The 7,372-nt window shown below is 63.8% G+C and overlaps 1 non-coding gene across 1 annotated transcript; it reads left to right on the top strand.

Annotated features, from left to right (window-relative positions):
- The first annotated feature begins 1,562 nt into the window (after positions 1-1,562).
- Positions 1,563-1,726, top strand: LOC138066940 (U1 spliceosomal RNA). Its single transcript, XR_011140650.1, has one exon. It is a non-coding gene; the product is annotated as a U1 spliceosomal RNA (small nuclear RNA).
- Positions 1,727-7,372: the final 5,646 nt, after the last annotated feature.

Raw genomic sequence — 7,372 nt, forward strand, 5'->3', positions numbered from 1 at the left:
AACCTGAGAAAAAACTTCTTTGCTGTGAGGGTGACAGAGCACTGGAACAGGTTGCCCAGAGAGGTGGTGGAGTCTCCTTCCCTGGGGAGATTCAAAACCCGCCTGGACGCCACCCTGGGCAATATGCTCTAGGTGACCCTGTTTGAGCAGGCAGGTTGGACTAGATGATCTCCAGAGGTCCTTTCCAACCTCAACCATTCTGTGATGCTGTGATTCCTCGATGACCTGGAGGAAGGCCCGCAGTGCGCCCTCAGCAAGTTTGCTGCTGCTACTAAAGTGGGGGGCAGTGGCTGACTCCTGAGGGGCCTGGAGCAGCTCTCCTCTGCAGAAAGGCTGCGAGAGCTGGGCCTCTTTAGCCAGGAGAAGAGAAGCCGGCGAGGCGATCTCCCCAACGTGTACCAGTCTGTGAAGTGGGGGGCGAGGGGGGGTGCGTGGAGAGCATGGGGCCAGCCTCTTCTCCGTGGTGCCCAGAAGTCAGGGAGATCCTGGCCCGCAGCTGCTTGTGGCTGGGCGCAGCCGGGCGGAGGTGCTGCGCGGCCCTGGCAGGGGCGGCGGGCAGGCGGAGCGGCCGGTGCTGGCGCGCTTCCGCCGGGCGCCGCTGCAGGAGGGAGGCGGCGTTTGCTCTGTGGCCGGCGCAGGAGCCTCTCCCGGCTCGGCTCGGCTGGACTCGGCTCGGCTCGGCTGGACTCGGCTCGGCTGGACTCGGCTGGACTCGGCTGGACTCGGCTGGACTCGGCTCGGCTGGACTCGGCTGGGCTGGACTCGGCTGGGCTGGACTCGGCTGGACTCGGCTGGACTCGGCTCGGCTGGGCTGGACCCGGCTGGACTCGGCTGGACTCGGCTGGACTCGGCTCGGCTGGGCTGGACTCGGCTGGACTCGGCTGGACTCGGCTGGACTCGGCTCGGCTCGGCTGGACTCGGCTGGACTCGGCTGGACTCGGCTGGACCCGGCTGGACTCGGCTCGGCTGGACTCGGCTGGACTCGGCTGGACTGGGCTGGACTCGGCTCGGCTGGACTCGGCTGGACTCGGCTGGACTGGGCTGGACTCGGCTGGACTCGGCTGGACTCGGCTGGACCCGGCTGGACTCGGCTCGGCTGGACTCGGCTGGACTCGGCTGGACTCGGCTCGGCTGGACTCGGCTGGACTCGGCTGGACTGGGCTGGACTCGGCTGGACTCGGCTGGACTCGGCTGGACTCGGCTCGGCTGGACTCGGCTGGACTCGGCTGGACTCGGCTGGACTCGGCTGGACTCGGCTCGGCTCGGCTGGACTCGGCTGGACTCGGCTGGACTCGGCTGGGGGGCGGTGCGTGTGCGGGAGGGGCGGTGCGGGGCGTGTCCATGCAGATGAGGGGTCGCGGGGGCCGGCGGGAGCGGTGTTCGCGGGCCGAGGCGGGGCGGGCGGGGGGCGGCGGGAGGTCGGGGCGCGCGTGGGGCGCGGCGGGGCGGCGGGGCGGGGTCGGGGGGTGGGCGGGTGTCGGGGTCGGGGGTGTTGCTGTGGGTGTGCGCGGGGTGTGTGTGTGTGGCGGGGGTTGTTGTGGGGCGGCGTGGGGTGGCGGGGCATACTTACCTGGCAGGGGAGACACCATGATCAGGCAGGTGGTTTTCCCAGGGCGAGGCTCATCCCTTGCACTCCGGGTGTGCTGACCCCTGCGATTTCCCCAAATGCGGGAAACTCGACTGCATAATTTGTGGTAGTGGGGGACTGCGTTCGCGCTCTCCCCTGGCCGGCCCGTGCAAAGACAGACAGACACACGGACGGGGCGGGCGGGCAGGCCGGGGCCGGGGCGGGCGCCCCGCAACGAGCCGCCGCCTCCAGCCGCCGCCGGGGGCAGCGCTCCGCCCAGCGCCGCACGCCCTGCCCTCCGCCTCCTTGGCCCCGACGGCCCCTTCCTGACCCCTCAGCCACCTCCTGCCCACCACCACCCCCGGGCCCTGCCCTGCACAGCTGCTCTCCAACACCTCGCACCCGCACCCGCAGCCGCACCCGCAGCCGCAGCCAGACGGGAGGCCGCGCTTGCCTCGGCTCACCTTCCGCAGCCTCCCTCGGCCACCGCTCCAGCCTCTCCAGCACCCTCGGAAGGGCAGCGCAGCCCGCTGGGGCCTCCGCCGCTCCTCCCGCTGTGCCAGCGTCAGCAGCCTTGCTGCGCGGCCGCTCCCTCCCTAAAGGACGTACGGCAGGACGTTAGTAGGCTGCGTAGCATCCGAGAGGATGAGCAGGAGATGGACAGGGCGTTCTCGGAGACTGTGCAGCTCCAGGAGTCCCCAGCCCCCACTGCAGCGGAGTTGTCGGAGGGCTCAGCACCGTGTGTAAAGGTGCATCCTAACGCTGTTGAAGAGGGCTGGAAGCTGGTGACCTCTCGTAGAAGGAGAAAGGCTCTTGCTCCTCCTCAAGAGTTGCCTGTGGAGAACAAGTGTAGCGCCCTCCAAGCCGAGGAGGAGCTGGGCATGGCTCCAAGGGAGGCAACTGGCCTGGCAGACCCTGTGCCGTGCAGGAAGCCCCGGAGGAAGCGGCGAGGGATTGTTGTGGGTGACTGCCTGCTGCAGGGGACGGAGGCGCCTCTCTGCCGACCTGACCTCTTGTCCAGAGAGGTTTGCTGCCTGCCAGGGGCTCGAATAAGAGAGGTCGTGGAAAGACTGCCAAGGCTCGTCCACGCATCGGACTACTACCCTCTGCTCATCTTCCACGTGGGTGCTAACAACACGAAAGGCAAACTGGAAACCATCAAACGGGACTTCAGAGCTCTGGGAATGGTGGTCAAGGGTCTGGGAGCCCAGGTCGTTTTCTCCTCAATCTTGCCTGTGAGGGGAAAGGATGGGAGGAGGAGTAGACGAGTTGTCCAAGTTAACAGCTGGCTGCGCCGCTGGTGTTGGCAACAGGGCTTTGGTGTCTATGACCGTGGGACCCTGTTTGAAGATCAACAGCTGATGGGGAGCGATGGGATCCACCTTACCAAGCGGGGCAGGCGCGTCTTTGCCAACAGGTGGGCCAGCCCGATAAGGAGGGCTTTAAACTAGGCAAGATGGGGGAAGGGGAGTGGTATAGTGGCAGGGGAGTCAGTAAAACACCGCTCAAGTCAGGATGCCTCCAGCGGGTGCATACAGCCAGGGGAGACAGCGTGGAACATGGCTATGGAGGATCCTCTTGCACCTCTCCTGGCAAGCTTGCATGCTTGACTGGCTCTCTGAAATGCCTATATACCAATGCACGCAGCATGGGGAATAAGCAGGAAGAGTTAGAGATGTGTGTGCGGTCGCAGGGCCATGATCTCATTGCGGTTACAGAGACAGGGTGGGATAGTTCACAGGACTGGGATGCTGTCGTGGATGGCTACGTGCTTTTTAGGAAAGACAGGCCAGGCAGGCGAGGTGGTGGAGTTGCTCTTTATGTGAGGGAGCAACTAGAATGTGTGGAGCTCTGCCTCGGGGTGGATGAAGAGCAAGTGGAGAGCCTATGGGTAAGGATTAAAGGGCAGGCTGACACGGGTGACACTGTTGTGGGGGTTTACTACAGGCCACCTGACCAGGAGGAAGTCATCGATGAGGCCTTCTACCGACGGCTGGAAGTAGCCTCACGATCACAGGCCCTGGTTCTCCTGGGAGACTTCAACCACCCTGACATCTGTTGGCAAGACAGCACAGCTAGGCACAAGCAGTCAAAGAGGTTCCTGCAGAGGATTGATGATAATTTCTTGACTCAGGTGGTGGAGACGCCAACGAGGAGAGGCGCAATGCTCGACCTTGTACTAACAAACAAAGAAGGTCTAGTTGGAGAGGTGAAGGCTGGGGGCAGCCTTGGCTGCAGTGACCATGAGATGGTGGAGTTGAGGCTCCTACGAGGAGGGAGCAGGGCAATGAGTGGGACTGCAACGCTGGACTTGAGGAGAGCTAACTTTGGGCTCTTCAGGGACCTACTTAGGGGAATCTCCTGGGGTAGGGCCCTGGGGGGAAGAGGGGTCCAAGAAAGCTGGTTAATATTCCAGCATCACTTCCTCCAGGCTCAAGATCAGTGCATCCCTCTGAGGAAGAAGTCCAGCAAAGCGGATTCGGCAGGAGACCTGCATGGATGAGCAAGGAACTCCTGGCCAAACTCCAACAGAAGAAGGAAGCACACAGAATGTGGGAAAGGGCACAGGCCACTTGGGAGGAATACAGGGACGTTGTCAGAGTGTGCAGGGATGCGACAAGGAAGGCTAAGGCCCACTTGGAATTCAGCCTGGCCAGGGATGCCAAGGCCAACAAGAAGGGCTTCTTCAAATACATCCGAGGCAAAAGGAAGACTAGGGAAAACGTGGGCGCGCTGCTGAATGGGGCGGGTGCCCTGGCAACAAAGGATATAGAGAAGGCAGAGTTATTGAATGCTGCCTTTGCTTCAGTCTTCACTGCTAAGGCCAGTCCTCAGGAATTCCAGACCTTGGAGACAAGAGAGGAAGTCTGGGGAAAGGAAGACTCTGCCTCGGTGGAGGAGGATCAGCTTAGAGATCTTTTGTCCAAACTTGACATCCATAAATCCATGGGCCCCGATGGGATGCACCCACGAGTGCTGAGGCGGCTGGCGGCTGTTATCGCTAGGCCACTCTCCATCCTCTTTGAAAGGTCCTGGAGATCAGGAGAGGGGCCTGAGGACTGCAAGAAAGCCAACGTCACCCCAGGCTTCAAAAAGGGCAAGAAGGAGGAGCCAGGAAACTACAGGCCCGGCAGCCTCACCTCCATCCCCGGAAAGGTGATGGAACAGCTCCTCCTGGAGGTCCTCACTAAGCATGTGGAGGACAAGAAGGTGATCAGGAGTAGTGCGCATGGATTGCCCAAAGGGAAATCATGCTTGACCAATCTGATAGCCTTCTATGACGGGATGACTGGCTGGGGAGAGGAGGGGAGAGCAGTGGACTTCAGCAAGGCTTTTGCCACTGTCTCCCATCCCATCCTCCTAGGTAAGCTCAGGAAGTGTGGGCTAGATGAGTGGACAGTGAGGTGGATGGAGAACTGGCTGGATGGCCGAGCTCAGAGGGTTGTGGTGAATGGCGCAGAGTCAAGTTGGAGGCCTGTAGCTAGTGGTGTCCCCCAGGGCTCAGTCCTGGGCCCAGTCTTGTTCAATATATTCATCAATGACCTGGAGGAAGGGGCAGAGTGCCCCCTCAGCAAGTTTGCTGATGATACTAAACTGGGGGGAGAGGCTAACACACCAGAAGACTGGGCTGCCGTTCCGAGGGACCTGGATAGGCTGGCGAGCTGGGCCGAGGGGGACCTCCTGAAGTTCAACAAAGGCAAGTGCAAGGTCCTGCACCTAGGGAGAAAGAATCCCATGCACCAGGACAGGCTGGGGGTTGACCTGCTGGAAAGTAGCTCTGCCGAGAAGGACCTGGGAGTGCTGGTGGGCAACAAGTTAAACATGAGCCAGCAGTGTGCCCTTGTGGCCAAGAAGGCCAATGGTGTGCTGGGCCGCATTAGGCAGAGTGTTGCCAGCAGGTGGAGGGAGGTGATCCTGCCCCTCTCCTCAGCCCTGCCGAGGCCTCCCCTGGAGTACAGTGTCCAGTTCTGGGCTCCCCAGGACAAGAGAGACATGGCACTCCTGGAGAGAGTCCAGCGGAGGGCTACCAAGAGGATTAGAGGGCTGGGGCACCTCTCCTAGGAAGAAAGACTGCAAGAGCTGGGCCTGTTCAGCCTGGAGAAGAGAAGACTGAGAGGCGATCGCATCAACGTGTACACGTATCTGAAGGGGGAGTGTCAAGAGGATGAGGCCAGCCTCTTCTCCGTGGTGCCCAGCAACGGGACAAGAGGCAATGGGCAGAAACTGAACCACAGGAAGTTCCACCTAAACCTGAGAAAAAACTTCTTTGCTGTGAGGGTGACAGAGCACTGGAACAGGTTGCCCAGAGAGGTGGTGGAGTCTCCTTCCCTGGGGAGATTCAAAACCCGCCTGGACGCCACCCTGGGCAATATGCTCTAGGTGACCCTGTTTGAGCAGGCAGGTTGGACTAGATGATCTCCAGAGGTCCTTTCCAACCTCAACCATTCTGTGATGCTGTGATTCCTCGATGACCTGGAGGAAGGCCCGCAGTGCGCCCTCAGCAAGTTTGCTGCTGCTACTAAAGTGGGGGGCAGTGGCTGACTCCTGAGGGGCCTGGAGCAGCTCTCCTCTGCAGAAAGGCTGCGAGAGCTGGGCCTCTTTAGCCGGGAGAAGAGAAGCCGGCGAGGCGATCTCCCCAACGTGTACCAGTCTGTGAAGTGGGGGGCGAGGGGGGGTGCGTGGAGAGCATGGGGCCAGCCTCTTCTCCGTGGTGCCCAGAAGTCAGGGAGATCCTGGCCCGCAGCTGCTTGTGGCTGGGGGCAGCCGGGCGGAGGTGCTGCGCGGCCCTGGCAGGGGCGGCGGGCAGGCGGAGCGGCCGGTGCTGGCGCGCTTCCGCCGGGCGCCGCTGCAGGAGGGAGGCGGCGTTTGCTCTGTGGCCGGCGCAGGAGCCTCTCCCGGCTCGGCTCGGCTCGGCTCGGCTGGACTCGGCTGGGCTCGGCTGGACTCGGCTGGACTCGGCTGGACTCGGCTCGGCTGGACTCGGCTGGACTCGGCTGGACTCGGCTGGACTCGGCTGGACTCGGCTGGACTCGGCTCGGCTGGACTCGGCTGGACTCGGCTGGACTCGGCTGGACTCGGCTCGGCTGGACTCGGCTGGACTCGACTGGGCTCGGCTGGACTCGGCTCGGCTGGACTCGGCTGGACTCGGCTGGACTCGGCTGGACTCGGCTGGACTCGGCTCGGCTGGACTCGGCTGGACTCGGCTGGACTCGGCTGGGCTCGGCTCGGCTGGACTCGGCTGGACTCGGCTGGACTCGGCTGGGCTCGGCTGGGCTCGGCTCGGCTGGACTCGGCTCGGCTCGGCTGGACTCGGCTGGGCTCGGCTCGGCTCGGCTCGGCTGGACTCGGCTGGGCTCGGCCGGACTCGGCTCGGCTGGACTCGGCTGGACTCGGCTGGACTCGGCTGGACTCGGCTCGGCTGGACTCGGCTGGACTCGGCTGGACTGGGCTGGACTCGGCTGGACTCGGCTGGACTCGGCTGGACTCGGCTGGACTCGGCTCGGCTCGGCTGGACTCGGCTCGGCTCGGCTGGACTCGGCTGGGGGGCGGTGCGTGTGCGGGAGGGGCGGTGCGGGGCGTGTCCATGCAGATGAGGCGTCGCGGGGGCCGGCGGGAGCGGTGTTCGCGGGCCGAGGCGGGGCGGGCGGGGGGCGGCGGGAGGTCGGGGCGCGCGTGGGGCGCGGCGGGGCGGCGGGGCGGGGTCGGGGCGTGGGCGGGTGTCGGGGTCGGGGGTGTTGCTGTGGGTGTGCGCGGGGTGTGTGTGTGTGGCGGGGGTTGTTGTGGGGCGGCGTGGGGTGGCGGGGC

The sequence above is a fragment of the Struthio camelus genome, chromosome 3, assembly GCF_040807025.1.
Source record: "Struthio camelus isolate bStrCam1 chromosome 3, bStrCam1.hap1, whole genome shotgun sequence".
NCBI lineage: Eukaryota > Metazoa > Chordata > Aves > Struthioniformes > Struthionidae > Struthio > Struthio camelus.